Source organism: Uranotaenia lowii, chromosome 3, assembly GCF_029784155.1.
Source record: "Uranotaenia lowii strain MFRU-FL chromosome 3, ASM2978415v1, whole genome shotgun sequence".
Taxonomy (NCBI): Eukaryota; Metazoa; Arthropoda; class Insecta; order Diptera; family Culicidae; genus Uranotaenia; species Uranotaenia lowii.
In genome coordinates, this window is record NC_073693.1 from 65,970,383 (window position 1) to 65,994,224 (window position 23,842).

A 23,842-nucleotide genomic window follows, 5' to 3' on the forward strand; every position below is an offset into this window, starting at 1 on the left:
CAAATGGGTTGTTTTATATGAAAATTAAACTTTTTTCTTTGTAAAATTACAAATAGTTTTAGAGTTGTTTTGATGGTCGTTCTGTGCCAATTTTTGGATATTAAAAAAAACGACATTGTCTAACAGAAAGCCTGTATAGAACGATCGGCTAAAAATCCTATCAAATGGATAAGTATGAAGAAAAAAAAAGAACCTGAGAACTGTCGAAGAAACTAGGAAATTTCATAAAAGTAAAATTTAATTTGTTTTTTAGGCTAAAAATATTGAGAAATGTTTATAATTTTTGCCCCTAAATGTATGCTGCAACATTGTCCATCTTTTGAGTAAATTTGTTTTTTAAAGAAAACGTTTTAAAGAAACTGCGTTGAGTACAAAGGTTAAGGTTTTGAAAAAGAAGGTGGGCAACGTTGAAATGAAATGCTAGCCAGTCTCAGCGTTAAAAACTTTTAAAATTGATAATATTTCGATCACCTAGTTAGTCTCGTAAAATCTTATAGGAGTTAAAAAAAATTTAAAACTCTGGTTTTCAAGCGTCAATAACTTTATCATTCCGAGAAAACACTATCACCGGTGCAACTTTCATTTTTGTTGAATTTTTTTGTCATGTTACAAATATATATTTCAATGATTTGAAATAAGCTCAAATTCCACGAGGAACCAGCAAATAAAATCGATACACCCAGTTATCGATACGTTTCCAATATGAGTCCAAATTTGTGGTGGAGTCTGAGCATTGAATGCAATTTGAATCTGAATCCAATTGATGAAATTCTACTAAAAGTTTTCGTTTTTGAAGATTTTGATTGGGCTTGAGGATGTCTCCTGAAAGTTTGCAAAGTATTCAATGGTTCGTTTAAGGACATCTGAAACCAGGTACCTGTTCATATTTTGCTTTAAACAGATAGACATGCATATGCATTGAGGGTTTTTTTTGTAAAAACTATAGAGTTGAAAGTGAATTGCCTAACGAAACATCTTTTTATCATACAAAGTCGTCAAGACATGATAAAAAATTCTTGCAGAAGACATTGTTTTGAAAATAATTTGATGCAGAATTGTTGATCGATCTGTAGTGAATGTTTTAAACGTGAGATTAAAAATAGAAAAAAATACTAATGTTTTTGATAAGAAACGTCAGTTAGGGAGGCAATGGAGGTATGGGACTAGTTCATTATTAAATTATTAAAACTGACCATATTCATGTTTATCTTGATTGGACTTTATTTGAGGGTGTCTATAAACGTTCAAATTTCCGTTTGATACCCTTCAAAAATCACCTGAAAATGATATTTTAATGTTGATGCCAAATTACTGAAAAAAAAATTGAAAGCCTTATCGCAACATAATTTTTTTTGCCATAAATCGAAAGTCGATAAAAGGCCCAATTGTTTTTTGTTTTAAAGCTTAAACTGTGCCATAAACAAAATATCGTTGACTTTTGACCAGTATGATGACAATTTGCGTTCTGTAGGGTAAATATCTTTCAGTGGTTAGAAAGTAAAAAGAGCGCTGAACTAAAAGTTCAACGCTCAATAGACAAGAGTTAAAATCATAAATTAAAATCATTCAACTTTCAGCCCATTGCTAAACTAGAGTTCACAAAAAATAATCAAAAATGAGGTACGTTCTTTTTCTTTATTTTTGAACACTGTTATTCATTATCGTTCTAGTAATATACACCAACAACCCCTTTAAGGTTAACTACAATTCTGAGTCGACGATGTAACACTGCTTTATAGTAACGAAAACTTAAATGATTGAAAGACTCCTAAGGAACGCGACCTCGTCGTTCATTCTGAAAACTTTTGCACGAAGCATCTTTCAATTAATATGCATAACTTTATTCATGTTGATTTCTTTGAGACCCAATTCGAAACCCTTCCTGTACGAAATAATGGAACAAAAATTGAACAAGTGTCTCAAATAAAATATCTTAGGGTTTGTATAAAAAAAAATTGAAATAGAATGTACATAAAACTGAAAATGGTCAAAAAATCTTTATGTAGTTGATGCTGTTAACGCACAGTGGTGCAGAAGACCAATCATGCTGTACTAAATTTAAAGCGCCCAGAATGAAGAGATAGACATTTGCTGTCTTTGGCAACATTGTTGAGTTTTAAAAGGAGTATATTTGGTATTAAATTTGTTTCAAAGGGGTCCACAAATAGCGAGATAAAAATGTTTACTTTATTTGTTATTCAAAATAGGGCTCAGATGTCTTTAACAAATTTGTTAGTCTGGTCAAATACATAAATTTGTTGAATATGTCGAAAGTTTTATTACAGCATCTTTATAAATTATAGTGAAAGTTAAAATCATGTCTTGAAAAAACAGTTTTTTAAATCGTTGTAGATTGAATAAAATGGTTCGCTTTCTTTGGAACAGAGTTGGAAAAGGCCACGATCAGCAATTTCTTCATACATTATGATGGTTTTGGAAGTTGCTGAAGCTCTATAGAAAGCATTAAGTGTGTTTTCTTAAGTAATTTTCAAAGGTTCTTGCAACGAAAGTGCACATTATAGTAGGGTTGCCATCCCTCCCGCAAATGCGGAACATGTCCTGCTTTTTTCTTGAATGTCCCGCCGTCCCGCTTTTTTCAAAATGTCCCGCTATTTTTCATGGAAAACTTTTACAAAATTCACTGACTTGCACTGGAAAAAATCAAACCTTATCCTCAATTTCAAATTGGTTCATGACAAAATATCTTTCGAATACGTGTTTTCTCAAAATAAGCAGCGATATTTCAGAGTTTACATAAGACAATACTGAAAAGCTCCAAAGTTACAATAAGATTCTGATTCAGCTAATCTTTCTTGGAATACGTTCAACCAATGTAATGTAAATAACTTTGGTATGAAGAAAATATTGTTTAAGTTGCTTCCAAACTATTATAGACCTTTATTTTTCGACAGAATCTTAGTCAAATTGCTTTTTATACAATACGTTTTTCGCCTCAATTATCCAAAATATACAATTATGGAAGTTTTTTTTTTAATTTTTAAAAGAAATTTGAAATACAGATACTCGTTAGTGCACAAAGGTTTTTGTAACTGAGCCAAATCAATCCTCGTTAAAAAAACTTTAGTGTACTTTCTATGAATAACTTTGGTTGATGGAATACTTATAAATTTGGCAATACAATTAAGCAATTTTGAAGAGTTTCTTAGATGTCCAGCTTTTTTGTCGTGAAATGTTCCGCTTTTTCTTGAAACTATCTGGCAAGCCCTTTTGTGTGATTATTTTTAAAGATAAACGAAAACTTTTCCATCTGAAAAGGTGGAGTTTCGATAAGGTGGCCTTTTCCAAGAAGTTGTCAGCACATTGATTTGACTCTTAACCTGAGTCCCCGAATCACTTCTCCCATTATTTCCCATCATATAAAGAACAAGAGCTTTTAATTCTGAGCCGTAAATTAAAATCTGATTCGCCATGGCTAGGGCCAGATGTCCTCGAACCACTTCTCCTACATTTTTCTTCGTTTACAAATTAAGAGCTTTCTGTTCATGTGTCGCAAGTTAAAATCTGATTATTTTGATTTTTCGGATTCCAAAACCAGTCCACATTGGCAAAACTCCCCTGAAGAAAACTAGTAAGGAACCGTTTTCACTTCGCGACAGTCATTTTAATAACATTTAATTGAGATTCCTATGAATGTTATGATTATGATTCTGTGACATTCAAATTGTTAAATGTCGTTAAAACATTTGCTAATATGTATATCACCGAAGCAACGACCGACTTTCAGTAGCTTTGCTTAACTTTTTTTTTCCATGACTTTCACAATCTCGATGCAAGTTGTGACATTCATCCGAAATGTTATTTGACATTTTCTGGAGGGAGTTCTTTAAAGATGAAATTCACAAAAACCAGATTTCAAATTGATGAATGTCGCTCTAGGCTTCTGAGAAATGTTGAATGACATTCTGACAGTTATCTTCCCCGGAAGACATTAATAATAAAAACTGTTGTTCGAGCGAAAACAAATCCTCTAGCCGACTTTTGGCAAATATGATGATAATCGACGTTAAGTAAAGCGCGGATTGGTTGAAAGTTGTTGTGAGACAAATCATTTAGCTGACTTTTGGCAAATATGATGACAATCGACGATAAGTAGAACTCGGATTTGTTAAAACTTGTTGTGAGGTGAAAGAGACTTTTGCCCAACATCATTACATTCGACATTTCACTGCAACAAGGATAGCATTGCTCGTTCTGAGTATTTAATTGACGTCCGTTAAAGAAAAAGGATCTTTCGCCTACATTTGGGCAATTTGAGCTTCCGCAAATATTTTCACCGGAAATCTATGTATGTATGTTGTATGTTGGTAATCCACCATGGGTGCACGGATTCACCGCAGTTTGACCAAAGTATGGTTTCATATGCATTATTTAAATATCTTAACCAATCTTTAATGCAGCGTACGCCATACCCGGCACCATGGCTTCGTATGATCTGTTATGGAGTGAATGTATTTCGTTTTTATGTAAGTATATTTTGGGGGAATGATTCAAACACCTACTCAACCAGTTAAAATCTATAACATTTTCTATGTTATACATTTACTCAGGTATTCCGGCATCCGTGTATATACCTGGCCAGCTGGCAACTGATTGAACATTCTTATATACAATTTAAATAATGTTCAATGTAATCAATATAATGAAACGATCTCACCATAGTTCAGCTTCACCATTCCAATGCCTTAAAGAATACAGGTGCTCTCCAAGCTCTGCTGCAGAGGATGCTGCACATTAGACAGCAGCAGCGTTTTTCAAATTTCTTGCTGTATTTTATTCAAATAACTCTCATTTCTTGTAGACATGCTTCGCGCCTCACTCAAAATAAATTCACTTAACGAACTCAGCCCAAAACCCAACCCTTCATTACCAAAAACACAATCGCACCTCAAGCGACTTCACATTTGCTGCCAGGTATCGGATGAACTCGAAAATCAGCCAGCAGCTGTTTGCGCGCTCTAATCTGCATTTCTTCTTTAGAGCACTTCAAAAATGTGGATTCGCCTCCCCCAAAGTAATCATTCACACCAACACACTTTCATTGAACATAATCACAGATTTTATCGTAGTCTACCGACTACCGCTGCTCTCATCAAAACCTTCTCTTTCTCTCACAATGGTTTTCCAGAAATTGAGCTTTCTTCTTCGCTCAGTGCAATCAAGAATTGAGCGAGCTTGCTACCGCCTACCGACAAGGCAAGCAAACACAATCGATAGACACTCGGGCACCAGAGCACTCCACTTTCACCTTTAACTAGTAACTTTTCAAACTTCAAGTTCAAGTGTTGTTTGGTATTATAGAGAAAAATCGCCGGTTGATTGCCCCGCAAAACAAAAAAAAACACTAATTTATTTCTTATCAGAACTTTTGCTACTCACCGCCAGCGGGTTTTAGCAGCATCGGCGGTGTAAAGAAACCAGAAACAGTAATCTTGCATCGAGAAATGACAAAATTACAAGAAGAAGAAGTAGCAAAAGATGGAACGCGCTCACCGGTATTTCCTCTCTTGAGGCTGGCGTTCTCCGCTTGCTGCGATCCAGACGAACATGCGCTGACATGTTCCGGCGTCATTAACCGGATCGGATATAATTTTAGATTTTCCCTTTGAATTTACAGTGACTCACAAGACGATTAAATTTTCCGACTCTAGGCTAAACATTTCGAGTTTTTCTAATAGTTTCGAATAGGTTTCAATTTGCCGAAGACCACCCACTCGGAGCAAACGCACTAGAGTCACAGCGCACATATAAATATGTATAAGCATTTTCTTCTTGATTGAATTTCGTATGGTCCCATTGAAACTGATTACTTCACCGAGGTCACTAATACTAGACTCAAAACGGCCGCGTCAATAAACTTTCAACAAAATGTATTATTTTCACAGATTTGCACCAAAACCACAAAAAAAACCAACACCCGTGAAATACACGTACGAGAAACCGGAGCTAAAAAAACCAACCACGCGCGACGGGAGCACGACTCAGTCTGCAAATATTTTCACCGGAAATCTACCACAAAAAGTAGAAACACTTTTGCAGTCTTATCAGTTAAGTTTATAGAAAACTTATAAAATTTTTCCAATAAGAGGACTTAGATTTGCCTCATTATTTAGAGTGTTTTTAACTTATTAGAGAGATATTCTTAATCTCAACACTTAAGTCTCGCCGTCATTCTGAAAGTAAATATGTAAGTAAATCTCAGATAAAATACCTCAACGGAATGCATGTTTCATCGTCTAGCCAGCCACCATTCTCTACTCAAGCCAAGACCACATCCGTCGTCGTTAACTGAGCGCAGCAACAACAAAAACATCAGCAACACTTGACGTCCCTCGCCCAATTGCCTGCCAGATATTAGATTAATTGATTGCTATTTATTAAACAAACTATCCGGGTAATTGTTTGGCGTATCGCTGTCGTCGTCGCGTGAGCGCCTTCAGCTTACAGTCAGCGTCATCGTTGCATATTTGACTTGAACCAGAACTGCTTGAATTTACTTAGATACACAATTCCAGAAACCTGGGCACTCACTCGCGCTCGAAAGATAAGAAGATATATCACGAATTTTATCTGTTTTGTTACGCAAACTTAAATTGTACAGGTGATTCAGTCGGGAAGTACAGGCGAACAAACAAACCGAATCGTTCAATTCCAGCCTCTCCTGGTGTTCAAAATTGTTTTCATTCACCGCGAACCTGTCAAGGTTGATATTCTATATTCCCCACTTCCACTTATAATGGGACTCACATTCTAATTGGCTCAATATGGTTGTGCGCCTAGAGCTGCCGAGGAATGACGAAGCGGGTTCAATCCATAAATTGCTACCGAAATTCTCAGCAGAACCGAAAATGGCACACCATTTTTGCAGCAGCACTACAACTCGTGAATTGCGTTCCTTCACCTCAAAAGCGATACACAGACAATTTTCAAACTGTCACACTTCAAACAGGTGATTATCTTGTTTCCGTTGAGTTTCACGTTTTCGTTCGTCTCTAGAGTAAGAACTCGGATACGTGACGAGATGCGGGATTCTAGACACTTCAATTTGTTGATTTTTTGCCTTGCCGGCCGATGAAGACCGTTGATAGTGTTTCACTAACTAGTTAAGTACCGAGGCGTAAGGAGTCGGCGCGAGCGCGTTCATACGCGACAAAGTCCGGAATTAAACTGAGGGAACGACGATCCCCGGCAGTCAGTGCTCCGACACGAGATATCTCGCGACAAGGTAAAAATAATTCCATGCCCGTAAGATTCCTTTGAAGAAAAAAAAGTAATCCGAATACGTTCAAGACGTTTGTCAAACAACGAGTCCCTCAAATTTGAGTGAATCTTCCGCTAAGACAAACAAATATCCAAGATTTATTTGTCAAAACTAACTCAAAATGATCGGGACACTTTCTTCAAGAACGCATAAAATCGCGTCTAGGCTGTTGTTCACGGCTGGATGTTCACGGCTCGATATGATGAGTCAGCTTATGCAAATTACAGTCAATCTTGATCGGAACGACTTCAAATCGACTCTCCTTTTGACGATCTGAAGAGGGGACCATAAATCGTAGAGATTCGAATGTGTCATGGTAAGTTGCAGATATTGTGTTTCGATAGGGATCCAGCACCTTTGTCGAGATGACTAATCAACTAATCGTCAACTGATCAACTTCAGCCGTAATTAAGTTGGAAAGTAAAAGGGGGTCTGACGTGAGTAGCTTGTACTCTTTAACAGTGCCTATTAGCCGGAGGAAGAACGGCTAATCACTCGCTTTCCCTAATAGATGCTTGGGTGTTCGTTAGGACAATCATTCTTTAAACAGACATATCAATTTTAACAAGTTAATATTTTCATTCTACTCAATCATTTGACAATCGTACAGGCTTTATATGTAGCTCAATTCGGGAAGGAAATAAATTCTTAATTCCTGATTCTAATGCGCTGAAAAGTAGGTACTGTTCTGTACCAAAGATTATATGATTGAAAAGCACAACTGGCATAAAGATTCGAGCTCCCAAGTAAAATGATACACGACCACTACATTCAAAAAGAAAAACATTTTATGAGATTTTCATCAAATTGGATAATTCATCCCCAAAAAAATATAGTAAGAATTGAACTCACAGTAACATCCCATTTCGGCTTGCCAGTCCGATATCCCAGTGCACCATCCGAGTCGGTTAGCAAACGAAATTGTTTTTTTTTTTTGCCATCAGTTGGAAACAAAGAATGTTTTTTTTTTTCTAATGCCGGTTTACAAACACACTCAGCGCTCGATACATCATTCGACATTATCCTTACTGGCTGATTGTTTCCATCCTGCTTTGTCTTGTGAAAGGATATGGGATATGTTTTATTTGGTTTTTTTCAGACACATACAATGTGGTTGCGCCGGGAGGACAATGCCAGTTACACTGGTTTACCAAATTTTCAAAAATTGAGAACTTTATTGCCTGACCTATATTTATAATTTGAAATCAGGCGCTGAATCAGAAAATGGACTTCAAATCTCAAAGAACAGTTTATGAGTAATGCTCCAAATATGAAAAATTGGAAAAATATAAAAAGTACTTGTACTCAGATTCAAATATCTCGGAATGCAGCACATCTCTCATTGGAACATAGGGTGGTTTTCCTCGGGCCCGAAGGGAGTTTATGAAATTCGTTCTAGCGACAAGGGCCTCACACGACCAAACAATATGCTCGATGTCATGGTAACCTTTGCCGCAACTACACAAATTGCTGCCAGCAATATCAAAACGATAGAGTACCGCGTCTACACTGTAAATTTTTGCCTCGATTTCCAGCAAAAAAAATTGCTGGAAACGTTCAGCAATCCAAATTTTTGCTGGAAACGAGCAATCGGTTTTCGAATTGCTGGATTTTTCAGCATTCGTTTGTGTTCTTGTCATTTTTGCTGAAAAATCAGCAATCGGTTTTCAAATTGCTAGACTTTCCAGCAATTGATCTAGTTTGCTGGAAAATCAGCAATCGAGTTGTCAATTTGGAGTTTGTTTTTGCTTCGTACGCTGAAGCAAGGTGAGATTCTATTTTACGATTTTTGGTTAAGTTTATATAATTATTTTATATTATCCTCTACATTCTAGCAACCAGATAACAAGTCAAGGGTGAGTTTTTCTTGGACAGATATATATTCTCTAAAATATTCTAATCAAAGCTATTTTTACAGGTGGCGGATGAACAACACTTCGGCACAAAGCTGCCAGCCCCGGTGTTATAGTATATTAAAAAAAAATCGGTTTCTGGAAATAAATATATCCCTTTATCGAAAAAAGTTAGGAAAAATTTGTTTTATTGCTTATTATATGCACAGCCAAATCTAAATTTAATTTCGAATTAATGTATAAATCTGATACTTAATACAGCCAGTTGCGTTGACAGAAATAGCTGGTTTCCAGCAATATGGATTGCTGATTTTCCAGCAATTTGAATTGCTGGAAACCAGCATTCACGTTTGCTGTTTTTTTCATTAATTTAAACTGCTGGAAATTTTGCTGGAAAGTCAGCGGGACAAAAACCAGCAAAAAATTGCTGGTTTCCAGCAAAAAAAATTGCTGTGTAAGGAATAATGATTGGACATGAGACGGGAAAATATACGAATAAAATCCCGGCTCAGGTCCAATCTATAAAACCAGGGTTTAAGGCTTACCTTTGGGATAATCGAGTGGAGCCACCGACCCTTCTCATCCTCGTCCCATTTGCGCTGCCAGTTGACAAGAGAGTTTCTTCGAACCAGATAGTAAAATTCGTTGAAGACGATTTCACGTGGATACGTGTCGCCTTCCATCGCCCCCAATATTTTTTTGTTGTCAGATTTTGCAGGTTCGCAATACCGACGGCAGGTGGTGAACCTGAAAAATTTGACAAAAAATGCCCTGTAGGAAAAATTGTCCTTTTTAGCCCGATTTTATCGTAGAAATTGCGTGTTTTATTTTTGAAGTTGGGTGGCATTTCCTAACTGGGATAGCACTCTGGAATCGACATTGCATACTGTTGGAAAAATTATCTAGAAAACGAAATCGAGTGTCCAGTCAGTATGGTCAATGGTATTAGATTGATGAGTCCAAGGTCTTTTGATACACTAGGTTCTCCGACTTTCACAGTAAGTAGGCGAGGAGTGAGCAGGGCTCTCGATGAGTTTGTTTATTTTTTGCTCAGCTTTTCGGTGGTTTGTTGGTAAACAAACTTCATGAGTTCCATATAGTTGCATAGCCTACATAGCCAAAATGGCTGAATCAGGAATTCGATATTCGGTAACACCTCCTGAATATGCCTTGGATGAGTCGGAATCCAGATAGAAGATCGTCAAGCCAAAAGAATAAGAGTCTCGAGCCGGAGCCAAACGACGGTTAAAAAAAGCCTAAGAGCCATTGGAAGATCGTCGCAGGTTCGTTGAGTCAGGATTCATTAGGAGGTCGTCAGAAGAAAGGTCGTAGAGCCACAGGAAAGGCGAGCCGAAGGTAAGTTGTCATTTAGCAAGCCAAAAGATTATCAAATCAAACCGGTGGAAGGACGTCGAGCGAAACAGAAGAAAGGATGCCAATTCAAGGCGACACGTATGGTCAGATTGATGGAGTTAGGGAGGATCACGTTTTGATAGAGAGCCGGCCCTTCCCATACCTCATCGACGCCAGGTCCTGTCGAGGCGCCAACAACAAGTCAGACCACTATCGGGCGATGGTGGAGATGCGCCCAAAACTCTCTGTAGTGAACTACATACGAAACCGACACCCGCCTCGGTCGAATATCGCACGACTGAAGCAACCTGAAATCGCGACAGACTACGGGCAATCGCTCGAAGCAGCGCTTCCGGCAGAGAATTAGCTTGACGAAGCCCCTCTCGAGGACTGTTGGGATACCATCAAGACAGCCATCAACAGTGTTGAGGAAGACGTCATCGGGCATTTGAAACTAACTCGATGGAACGACTGGCTCGACGAGAAATGTAGGAGGGTGATGGACGAAGAATACGCCGCGCAGGCGGCAGTAGTGCAAAGAAGCACCCGTCGAAACGTGGAAAATAATCAACAGAGGAAGAGGCAGCGGGTCCGAATTTTCCAGGAGAAAAAGCGTCGCCTGTAGAAGGAGGAGCTGCATAATTCCCAGGAAACACGAAAGTTCTATCAGCAACTCAACGCTCCCCACAAAGGCTTCGTACCGCAAGCCGAAATGTTCCGGGATAAGGACGGAGGCACCCTGACGGACAATCGTGAGGTGATTAAAAGGTTGAAGCAGCACTCCGATGAACACCTTTCACGGCGCACATGTAGGAGATCAAGACGATGGGGAAAGATACATCGCCACTCAGAACGATGATGGAAGTTCAGGAAGCCATTCACCAGCTGAATAGCAACAAGTCGGCTGTGCTTGTGATATAGCTCAGTTGGCAAGCTAGTTGCTTCCTGACCCGCTGTCCATGAGTTCGAGTAAACATCGATCACAGTGAACACCAAGTCCCAAGCAACATCGACTTCAACGCCGCATACGAAACGATCGATTAGGAAGATCTCCACGACCAACTCTCAGCAGCTGTGGGACAGTTCAAAAAAATACTACGGATCCCTTGTTTGACCCCAAACGTCAGAGAATAGCTAGAGGGAAAGCATGGCGAAGTGACTGGTCGTGAAAAACCACCCCAGGTTCGGTCATGTGCCTTGTCACGCTGGCGGACATGCGGTGGCGTAAACTAACCACCCTTGGCGTGTCAGCAATGGGTTCGCGCGAACTGAGATTCTCTTGCAAAAAAGTTGAAGGCTTAATATTAAATTCATTGAGGTAACCAGAGTTCCTCCGAAAACTTCATATCCACTTTTATTATTTTACCTATGAAAAAAATGAATGTATTGGCATTTTTGGTCATCAGATTTGTAAGGTAAAGATAGATATTTTTTTTTATTTTTAATTAAATTGAAGATTAAATGAGTAAAAAAGTTTTATATTATCAAAAATTGTAGTTGTCAAGTGAAAATATTTTTCATACAAACTAGTCCCACATATCAAGGTCTTCCTGGAATGACGCACCCTCGTTGGCCGGTTCCTGAACACCTGCCGGTTCCTGAACACCTGCCGGTTCCTGATCTGCATCGTAAGGTCAGGATCATACTTTATAATAACAGTATTTTTTTGCATTTTTGAAAAATTTAACGAGCCACGGTGTACTTATCATAGTATAGAAAGAAAAAATATGGTAAATCTCACTCGCTCCTAGTCATAACTTCTTCAATTTCCCACGATTTTGAAAAGAAATCACTTGAATCTTCGTTTTGAATTTATTTTCGAAATTAAAAATAAGATTTTTTAAATGTTATCGAAGGGCGCTTTCGCTAAAACCAATTTTTTTCTAAGAAAATGCGTTTTATATGTATATTTTTTTTTCTAGCATAAAAAAACAAATATTTATTAACAATACTGTTAATCATACGCAAAAATGAAGTGCAGATGATCGATAGCAAATTTATTATGCAAAATTATGCAAAAAAAAAAAAAAAAGATTTAAAATTAGTATTTTGCATTCCGAGATATTTGAATCTGAGTACAAATACTTTAAATATTTTTCCAAAATTTCCGGTACAAAAGTGCTAATCCGCTTATCGATAATAAGTCCGTTTACGTTTGGCTAGCGAAATAGTTTTCTCGCTATTTTTTTCGGAAGCTAGCGGAAAAGGAAGATTAGCTTATTTTTAGTTCCGCTAATTGAAGAACGCTGAATCTTCAAAATGTTGATTTGACCATTAAGTAGTCGACAATGATCATTTTGCCATCATTCCAGTTAAAAGACTTTATATCCGAACAAACAAAGTTTTTAAAAAGAATTCCAGAAAATAATGAATCTGGAACCTTTGAAAATGATTTTTTTTTTCAAACTGTATTTATTCCTTGGTTTAATGCAGCATTATGAAGTCTTCCTTGAGCATGGATGTTAAAAAATTAAACTGGAAAGAAAAGTAACGTCTGCTCATTGAAAATGTTTGCATTGACTTATGGGAAAACATATTGAGAAGAAATTGAATGTGTTTGTGTTGTTTCAAATTTGTTTTTTAATATTATTATAACATTTATTCATGGAAATTTTTGTTTAAATGATGCTTTTCCTTCTGTCTGGAAACCATCGAAAATCGGCAGAAACTGGACCAAATTTTTCAAATTTGGTTTGGTACCTTTGATTTACCGAAATTAATATTTTAAATTTTGTAGAATACGGTCTCATTATAAAATTTATAATATTTGTATAATGCTACTGCACAGAGCATACTCGCGGCGAGCCAAAAAAAACGCGACATCTCAAATTTGGTCCGCAATCTGTTAATGTACGAATTCAACCTAATCGGGAAAAGACGAAGCTTAAGCGGATAAAATTCTTCACAAAAATCGAAACTGTCCCATCTCATCCAATTTACAGCTTTACTTTTATTATAAAAGTATTAAAAAAAAATTAAAATTTACATTTCTATTAGATTTCTACTTTTCAGTTAGCGATGCCGAACGCTGACAAGTTTTGATATGTTATCCATAATAATTACTTGAAATTCTGGACTTCAGCTTTTTATTTTGAAGATTTTGTTCTATGAAAAATCAATTTTTAAATTATTAAAAAAAGTGTTATAATGATCAAATTGTGAGATAAATTATTCATGATTATTTTTTGTTAATAATTTTTTTTCTTATCCTTCAATTTAACTGAATCATGTTTTATTGGTTGTTGTTTAATATTTTTATATTGCAGATTCTTTAAAAAAATGAGTTTCAAATTAAAATTGTAGGTACATTCAATCCGTATACAAGATTATTAAATAAATCAGATTTGAACATCGCAATTGATTACCAGTTTTTATTCTACTAATACTCTTGTGAAAAAACTGGAATACAAATTTACTGAAGTTCTTTTATAATCCTCGAAAGCTGTTCGCCAAATTTCCGTTTCGGAAACTTTTGACCTATTTTGATGACATTTGATTAATTTTGTTGGTAAATTATTCAAGTTTCCCAATATTTTTAAATTTTGTAGATAAGTTTAAACCGGTAATCTGTAGTTGATTCTAAATGAATAAAGTCCCGAAAAACATTTTTATTTCTGAATAACCTATAATTTCTCCAATTATGCTTCATTTAAGTGTTTCTTTGATCTTTGGAATCGTCAAGAATAAATCTACCCGACGATGTATAAATATGATTGGGTCCGATGTGAATATTGACCTATTGATGATATTCCTGTAGAACAAATAATCTTATTCAGAAAACAATGACATCCAATTTTGGCTTTGCTTCGCTGTATTTCATTTTTCAATAAACCGATATTTTGGACTCAGATTTTAGTTCTTCTTCGATAATTTGATAACCATTTCTATACAACACACTTGGTCTCTCAAAAATATTAGTTCCTCAGTACATATATTGGAATGACGATTCAGGTAGGAAGGTGAAATTGTTATTTGTAGACAAATTCATTTCAGTTGTTGCGATCATCGCATCGCATCAGAAAGCGCCTGAATGTAAACTTTTGATAAACCAGGAAAATTAAAGGCAATTTTAAACGTCGATGAAAATTGTAAAAATGCTTTTCTTGGAACGATTTACAAACTCGCTGTTTTCACCATTTATTAATTACCGGATCAAATTTTTACATCAGCAGAGCTGAGTGAGATTAGAAAACTAAACTTTTGCATTTACATTCAGAATTTAGAATCAGAATTCAAATTAAAAATTTAGATTCAAAACTCAAAACCGGAGCCGAAATTTTAATTCACATTTGAAAATTAAAAATCAAGAATTAAACACAGATTTCAGGTTTTTAAAACATAAGATCAGAGTTCTGAATTCTCATTCTTGTTCAGCAAGATTATCCACTGCTTTTACCCTTATTTCACATGATATCATTTTATTCCAGTTGAAACAATGAAAATCGCGCAAGATTTTATCTTCATTCTCGCGTGAATGAAATTATCGCAATCCGTTCCCGACCTTTACGAAATTGAGAAGCTGAGCTGCAATCATCAACGTTTAATGTTTGAAAACTTGGAAACAGGAAGGTCTTTTGAGCCGCGCCACACACATGGCATTTTAGAAGGTGATAAAAGCCATGATTTATTTATCAACTTGGGTTAACCGAGCGTTATGGCTTTTGAAGGAGGGTTTTTTGTCTTTTTATTTGTTTCCAAACTGTTTATTCTTAACAAAAGATATGGTTTTGATCATAATTGTAAATACTAAGACTTTTGTTTGTGTAAAAGTATGAATCTTTAATTTTAATTTTGTATCAGAAAGAATTTTTATTAAAATTTTTGACCGCATCGAAGTTTGAAAACAAAAAAAAACACCCTTGTATTGCTTTTACTGTCGGACAATGAAAGCTCTGGAGCAGCATCCGGTTTAAATGGGGTATTTATAACTTTTTCCTGCCTTACTTCCATTGGCATATTTCCTGTAGCTTCTATCGTAAGGTTGCCAGAATTCGACCAGGACAAATCCGGCCAATTTAAAATATATTAAAACTTGGCAAAATTTGGGCATTTGATTCTAAAATTGACGACCAAAAATCTGGGCAAATTTTTTTTGAACCTAGAGAATACAAAAAAAAGAATAGTTTTTTTTATCAAAATTCATCAAAAGATTTAAAATTGTATTTAAGGCTTCCAAAAAACTTTTTATGGTTATTTTTATAAAACTTGTTTAATAAATTTCGTTTTGGAGACATTAATTGTAACAACACATGTTGTTCTTCTTTTTCTGTTTGATTTACCAAATTAAGTGAAAAATACGGGCAAAATCCGAGCTGTTTACAATGAAATCCGAGCAACCGGGCCGGGCTGAACTGTTCCTAAATTTTGTATTAAATATACGAGCAAACCCGAAAAAAAAACAGGGCAATCTGACAACCTTATTCTATAGAAAATAGATTGATGATGGGGGCCATGCAGTGTCCAGAGTCCAGATCAATAAAAGCCATAGAGCATAAGTGTTCAATGGGGGAGGGATACACTGCATGTCAAACTGCTTCTTTATGTACCGGGTACTGTATGACGATGGATACGGAGGGATTGGTTGATCAATGGAGCGAAACAAAAATAAAAAATAGCCGAGGAAATCAGTTTTTCTTATTATAGATAAGGGTGAATCAGAATACTTGATACTATTTTTCGAAGCTTGTATGTCTTGCTAAGATCAAATGTAAAAAAATGGCATTGTTCTACAATCAATCTGATATCTCACAAAAATTAAAAAAAAAATGCTGTTACATTTTGTCATTAGTTCTCAATTTGAAAATCCTTTGAGCCCTTGAATTTGAATAGTAAGTCAAAAACGCTCTATGAAAAAGACAAAAAGTTGCTATCGAAATACCAGTATTTGAGCTTTATTTTTACCGTGGTTGAATTAAAGCAAATCTTTCGATTTGCACATACACACATATGAGACATACACATAAAAGCTTTCTAAAACAAATAAACAGTGGGCCAAAGGGGCCTGAAGTGGAACTTTTTTCTTAGTGCTTTTGTCTTTCATTTTAGCTGTTAGATGTCCTCAGAAGTTCTGCTAGTTGGACTGTTCCCCATAACGTGAAAGTAACAAAAATGAGTCACAGCCTACTAAAAAAAATAAAAATACTTACTTTTATTTTTGATGATATGGAGACAAAATTTGTTTTACAAAATTGTAGGTATCATCAAAATATGAAACTTTGCTGAAAAAAATGAGTGTTCTATCTTTATTTAGTGCAGAGTTATAATGCTTAAGTTGAAAACATACTTAAAAAGTGTTTTTTATACTCAACTATTGTTAATTTTGAATAAGCATGAATTGAATGTTCATAGCATTTGTTGAGTTGAGACACTCAAAATGCACATTTTGCACTAGATTTGAAGTCCCTACGGCCACAGAGAGTGCTACGGCCTTTCCTTTCGAAGTTATCACAATTTCAAGCTTTATTTTTCCTTAACATTACGAACTCCTTGGGTAAAATGGGGCGAGTACTACAAATTTAGGAAGAAACTACTTGTCTCCACGGGCCCGTTTTTTGAGAAGGGTTGGCATAAATTTGTTGAACTGTTTGTTTTTATCGAAGAAATAGAGATTTTGGCTTTCTGGATTCTAGATTTCTAGCTTAATATATTGCTTCCAGTGCATAAGTTTCAGCAAAATCCCTCTTGCTTCGGCGAAGAAACCTGAGTGCCTAAAATCTCTTTACCACGGCTAGCGCGATGTGTTTCAACCCCTAGATCAAGAATAGATTTTGCATTTTCCAAACAGAGGCCAAATAGCTGGCAGTCAAAATTTATCTGACCAAAAAAATTAAGTTTATATAATTTTTGATACTTTCACGTTATGGGAAACGGCTAGCAAATGTTCTGAGGACATCTAAGAGCTAAAATGAAAGACAAAAGCATCAGGAAAAAGGTTCCACTTCAGGCCCGTTTGGACCACTGTGAAATGTTGCGATTGATCATTATTGAATAACTTTTTCGATCGAATACTTTTTTTTGCCTGTCTAAAGGTATAGTTATCGGTCGATTTGGGAGGTTTTTAATTATGGGTCTTAGATATACCTTTATAGGTACCTATCAAATGTCTGTGTGTATTACTGTAAATTTTTGTACATTTATTCTCGACATTTTTGGGAAACTGGACTGCACAATTAAATTTATTTTTAACTTAAAATATTGGATTTTTTTTCCTCTTCAAACTATAAAAGAATGAAAAAAATAGTTTGAAATTTTTTAATTCATAGTGAATATCATAAAAATGATCACTCCAAAAAACGTATCCATTTAGCTTGATATAGCAATATACAGCAATCAATAATCAAGATGATCAAAATATGGACTCGCTTTCATAATGCGAAAATTCCCATGAGTAGAAGAGGGGAGCGCCAACTGAAGTTGTCAAATCGAGTATGACAATCAGGAAATTAATTAAAAATGAGTCCAAAAATCTGTACTTTTCTAGATAAATCTGCACATGGTTGCGCGATCAAAGTTTTTCGTTCCAATTGATAATGACGGGTTGAGAGTCGATCCGAAATCCCGCTTGGTAAAGCCAATGGAATAAAATAACGTGTAATAACCAAACCTAGTCCTCCATAGTACAGATTAGAGCATTTGGGAAGCTGCAAGACAATCCCACGAAAAAAAAAAGTTTTACAAAAATTAACGAAAAACGTGAAAACAGAATTACATAAGAGCAGACATTTCCGAAGTACATTTTCATAAAAGGAATACGACACTTGAATAACTCTATGAAAATCTAATAAAATTTAAATATTTTTTCACTATAATAAACAGCTCAAACACTCTGTTGATTCCAGAAAAAAACCTTCAAATTGACTAGAGACCAAATTTAATAAAGTAAGATAATGAGCAAAATCGATAAATGACAAAATTAAGAAAAAATGACAAAATTGTCAAATATTGACAAATTTGACGAAATTGGCAAAATTGACAAAAACAAAAGTTGAAAAATTGACAGAATTGAAAAAATTGACGAACTTGACAAAACTGACAAAATTGACAACGTGAAAAATATAGTCAAAACAACATTGAAAAAATTGACAAAATTGACAAATTTGACAAAATTGACAAAATTTACAAAATTGACAAAATTGACAAAATTGACAAAATTGACAAAATTGACAAAATTGACAAAATTGACAAAATTGACAAAATTGACAAAATTGACAAAATTGACAAAATTGACAAAATTGACAAAATTGACAAAATTGACAAAATTGACAAAGTTGACAACATTGACAAAATTGACAAAATTGACAAAATTGACAAAATTGACAAAATTGACAAAATTGACAAAATTGACAAAATTGACAAAATTGACAAAATTGACAAAATTGACAAAATTGACAAAATTGACAAAATTGACAAAATTGACAAAATTGACAAAATTGACAAAATTGACAAAATTGACAAAATTGACAAAATTGACAAAATTGACAAAATTGACAAAATTGACAAAATTGACAAAATTGACAAAATTGACAAAATTGACAAAATTGACAAAATTGAAAAAAATTGACAAAATTGACAAAATTGACAAAATTGACAAAATTGACAAAATTGACAAAATTGACAAAATTGACAAAATTGGCAAAATTGACAAAATTGACAAAATTTACAGAATATTGATTTGTATTTGAATTTATTGAGCATCTTGTGGGTGAGTTTTATGATTTTTTATTCCGAATGGATTTTTTTTCAAAATTTTTAACATTTATACACTGAAAGAACGACATAAAAAATGCTCTGTTCCAATCAAATTCTCTGAGTAAATTGTCGTTGTCCATATTTGTGGATAAAAAATATTTTTTTCAAAACTTGAAAGTTGGAGAATCTTATTTTATTCACATTTCTACACTTTCTACATTTTTATATTTTGGGAATTTATAGAATGAGTTTGATTCAAAGATGTATTGAAATAGGATTACTCGGTTCAACCAGGACCATCCCGAATATTAGAACACAATTTGGGAAAGGTCCGAAATAAGCTGGTTGCCCAAAATTCGTTTAAAAAGCGTGAATTTTGCACCACATTATTGACATTTTTTCAAAAAACAATCAAATTACTTCAATAGAGTACCGTAAACTGGGGGAACTTTAATCACTTTTTTCATTCATTTTTGAATATTTTGGAAGGGGTTGTTTTTTCGTAATTTAAAAACACTTACTGAGGTGAGGAGTATAAAACATGATCATTGACTGAAGTAAATTGAAACGACATTGGTGGTTATAATTAAACGTTTGTTACAAAACCAGATTTCGAGTTTCGGGGTAACTTTGATCACTATTGTTTCAACGTATCTCAACATCTTCAAAATTATTTTTATGGTGCCATTTAGCACACAATGCATAATTATTAGTAACAGTAATTTTTGTTAAGACTATACTGAGTTTTTAAACTTTTTTTTCAAAAACATTTATAATCAAAACATGGACTATGATGCTACATCTAGGGGTAAAAATTATGAACATTTCTCAATTTTTGGGCTCAAAAACAAATGAAATTTTGCCCTTATACAATTCCTTATGTCCTCGCACTGTTCATATGTTCTTTTTTTTCTTCAAATTAAACCATTTGATAGGGTTTTTAGCCATTTTTACTATATACACTTTCTTATGGAAAATCGCCGTTTTTTCCAATATCCAAAAAATATCACCAAAAGACCATAAAAATAACACTTAAACTAAACCTAAACAAAGAAAATGGTTGAACTTTCACATAAAACAACCCATTTGCTCCTAAATGCTTAGATTTGATCAGGAGAGATGTTTGTTTGTGAGCCTAAAAACAAGATATTTTAAGATTTTTAAATTACATTTTAAGTAATATAAAAAATTGTCTAATAAAAACCAAATTAAGCCTATTTGTAACTCAATTTATAGGCTTTCAAACGTAGTAAACAGTATTCAGATATTTTAACGTTTTGCATGTTGATCAAAGTTCCCCCAGTTTACGGTAACTAAAATTTTTGAATTTTGTGTCCAAAAACGATTTAAAAAAAATAAAATAAATATGAAAGCCGTATTTTCCAGGTTCTAATATAATATAACCCAGATTCACCCGGCCCTGCAACGTGCCGTTAACACATGTTAAATGTGTTGATTCGAGGAAAAATGACAAGTTACATTCCTATAAAAAAGAAGGAAAACACATATTTCGAACCCAAACGTCCGGTTCTATTAGACTCAGGCAACTCTAATTATACCAGTTCGATGTTCAGTTTGATGAAAGTGGAAAAAGCGTTGTGAAGCAGGATCATGATTTTTTTTCCTCTGAACGTTTCTCAAATGGTAGTGTTGTACTTTCTTATTCTCGACAACATCAATCAATGATCATGATAAATAAGCCAAATAATAAATATTTTGCGAACTGGAAATCTTTAATTAAAAAAAACAGTTTAACCCGGAACAGTTATTTTGGTGTAAAGGGCCGAAAACAAAAAATTTAAAACTTAATGAAAATGGACTCATCAGAGACACTATGATGATAGTACAAAATTATTCGAAAAATATTTGGATAAAAAGGGGATTTGAACTATTGATAACCTGGTAAAAAAAACAAGGTATATATTTGAATTCCCAAGTAACACTAATAGTTTTGTAAAACTCCTCAAGAACCTTATAAAACCAAAACTTGATCTAGAAGCGTGCTATAAAACTCTAAATGTTACTTGGGTTCATTGCCTTCAAAAAAAATCAGCTATTACCTAAAATCTTGCAAACTCAAAGGCTTTATTTTATACACCTGTTTCATCAAAACTTTATGACATTTTCAAAAACTATCAAAATTGAATCCGCTATGATTACATTTACAACCCCCTTCCAATATAATCCTTGAGTCACCGAACAAGCTTTATCCAAGATTGATTGTTCGACCGACTCTCTCATCATCGCACCACCGGTATCGTAAAACGAAAACAACAGCAGTTCATCTGCGAAAAATTCCCCAGATTTGTCAGCACCGAATGCGGTTTTAAGCTAAATTACTGAGATATTAGCTAGTAGATACTTGGTATGCGAGCACGCGTCGTCACACCCACACCCACAAAGAAGAGGGAACCATGGCAAAGACCCTGACAACTCTGCGCGATAAGTCACAAAACTGCACTCCGATACTTACCGGGCTGGTATGATACCAACGACGAAAGAAAAAACCGGTAAAGTACCTCAACGATCAATTTCATTATCACACCGCAGCCAATGACAGACTGTGGGGTGTGCAGAATTTGTAATGAAGTAGGTACTAAGCTTTTACAGTGAGTAGACAATTGGATATTGAACACTGGTTTGTTTCGAAAATTATAGCTTTCAATGAAAGGTTACAATTAGTACTTTACAAGTTGATAGGAAATTACTTTTTACAGCTATTCCATCCAATTGAGGTTTTAAATTTGATTACAACTCAAAATTGACGCATCTTGTGAGAGTTTCATGAAGTTTCATGGTGGTTATCACACATTCACTATCAGAAAACAAACAATGATGGAATCGATCGATTCACCGAATCAGCCACATTCTCGTTCAGTTGCATGTAACAGATTTCTTATCTTGCGCGTTATGATTCATAATTATGGATAACGATACAGTTCACTTGAAACTAAAATTAAGCTATCACTTACCAATCAATGAAAAAGGTTAAGTCACCACGTTTCGCTCAGCAAATACTGATTTTTAAACCTCTTGAACTGCTATAATCACTATTCGGTACTCATTCAGCATCCCTAAGCTACACAGCCAGATCGAATCGTATAACCACTTCTCTTCACCTTTGTTGTTTGGGGATCACTTGAATTGCTAATGACTCTTGTCATAAGTAAGAATAAATCAACCGATTCACGTGTTTACTGGTTTTGCTCTAAGCTATACAAAAACTAGCAACATATCTGAGAGCACCCTAGAAGCTCGCACAGTACTCCCACATCAAAGCCAAACAATAACAAAGATGAATCCCCCCCAGTCTCGTTCAGTTTAAATTTCCGCAATCTGCAATCGGCAAAATAAATGACAACACGCGCCCGGACGGACGATCGGAACTTAACTAGGCTTATTGCACCAGCAACGACAGGTAACTAAACACTAACGCACCTATCACGAGGAACTCGCAGAAATCCGATAACCGATGATACGTTAGAAGCCTGAATGAGTACCTATACCTACCTACGAATGACGTCACCAACGACTCTCCGGCTGACGACAGACGACTCATTATTGCTCACATGAAATCGATGTGTGCGCCTGTCATAAAGAAACATGACAACACACAAGAGGCGAATCGATGAATGAGTCCGGTGCAAATTTAATGTATCAATTTCGTGATTGAAATAATTCAAATATCGATAGCTATAGTTCATTCAAAATGGAAGAATAAAATGATGAAATTGAATGTAACCTTTGACTTTAAGGTCCTTAATTAGTTGCTACATACATATTCAGTAAAAGAAAGTTAGTGAATCAGCTTAATTAGGAAAAGAAATCTGCAACAACGAGAATGCATGAAGTAGGTTAATCCTAAACGGCAGCGTTTTGTCCAAACGAAAACTAGAAACATGTCTAAGGGAAATATGATACCACACTATAGGTGGCTGTTTTGTAGCATTATATATCAGTATCATTAGACTGAGTCTATTTGGGGTCATTTTTCATGATTGTATGCCACTACAGTGTAACAAAAAAATTTATCGTTCAAGAACATTCTTTCTTATTTTTTTTTCATCAAAAAATGCATATCCACATGGACTAAATAACTCAATTTGAGTACTTTTTCGGTTGTAAATATTGAACACATTTGTCGATTTGTTGTCGTTATTCCAAACCCCGTCTTAACCCTCATCTGTATTAGATTTCATTACCCTAATCAGCACTAGGAGTGTAAATTTGACACTCCAAGCTAAAATCGTCATAACTGTTTTCATATCTAGCTGATTAAAATGAGTTTTATCACTAACAACCTTGTAATGTCAGTAAAATATGTTTAGAACATTATATATAGCTAAAACTTTAAGTTTTCACGTTATTCAGCATGAAAGAAAGCTTTTTTACAAAAGCTCTACCACCGCTCAAACAGTTTTTACTAGCAATCTAATTAAAAGTAGGTTTTTCAGACCACTTTTTGGAACTTTTTGTGACCATTTCATTAAAAATAAATTTAAAAAATATTTTTTGGCTTCATGATGTAGACATCAACTTCAGCTTTCATATGCATAAGCCAAATATTTTTTTGGACGTAAATATATCAATTACAGCAGTTTTCCTGAGGAATGTTTTTCGGATTTTTTTCTTTCATGCTGAATAACGAGAAAATTAGAAGCTTTAGCTA

At 34.9% G+C, this 23,842-nt stretch overlaps 1 protein-coding gene across 4 annotated transcripts in view; it reads right to left on the reverse strand.

The window, feature by feature from the left end:
* The window catches only part of LOC129757550 (uncharacterized), a 40,126-nt gene extending 17,543 nt beyond the window's left edge, over positions 1 to 22,583 (reverse strand). For 2 of the 4 annotated variants that reach the window (XM_055754821.1, XM_055754818.1), the window contains exon 1: positions 22,146 to 22,583. The gene's annotated coding sequence lies outside the window, so the exon portion shown is untranslated. The other 2 variants (XM_055754819.1, XM_055754820.1) reach the window with 2 other exon arrangements.
* Positions 22,584 to 23,842: the final 1,259 nt, after the last annotated feature.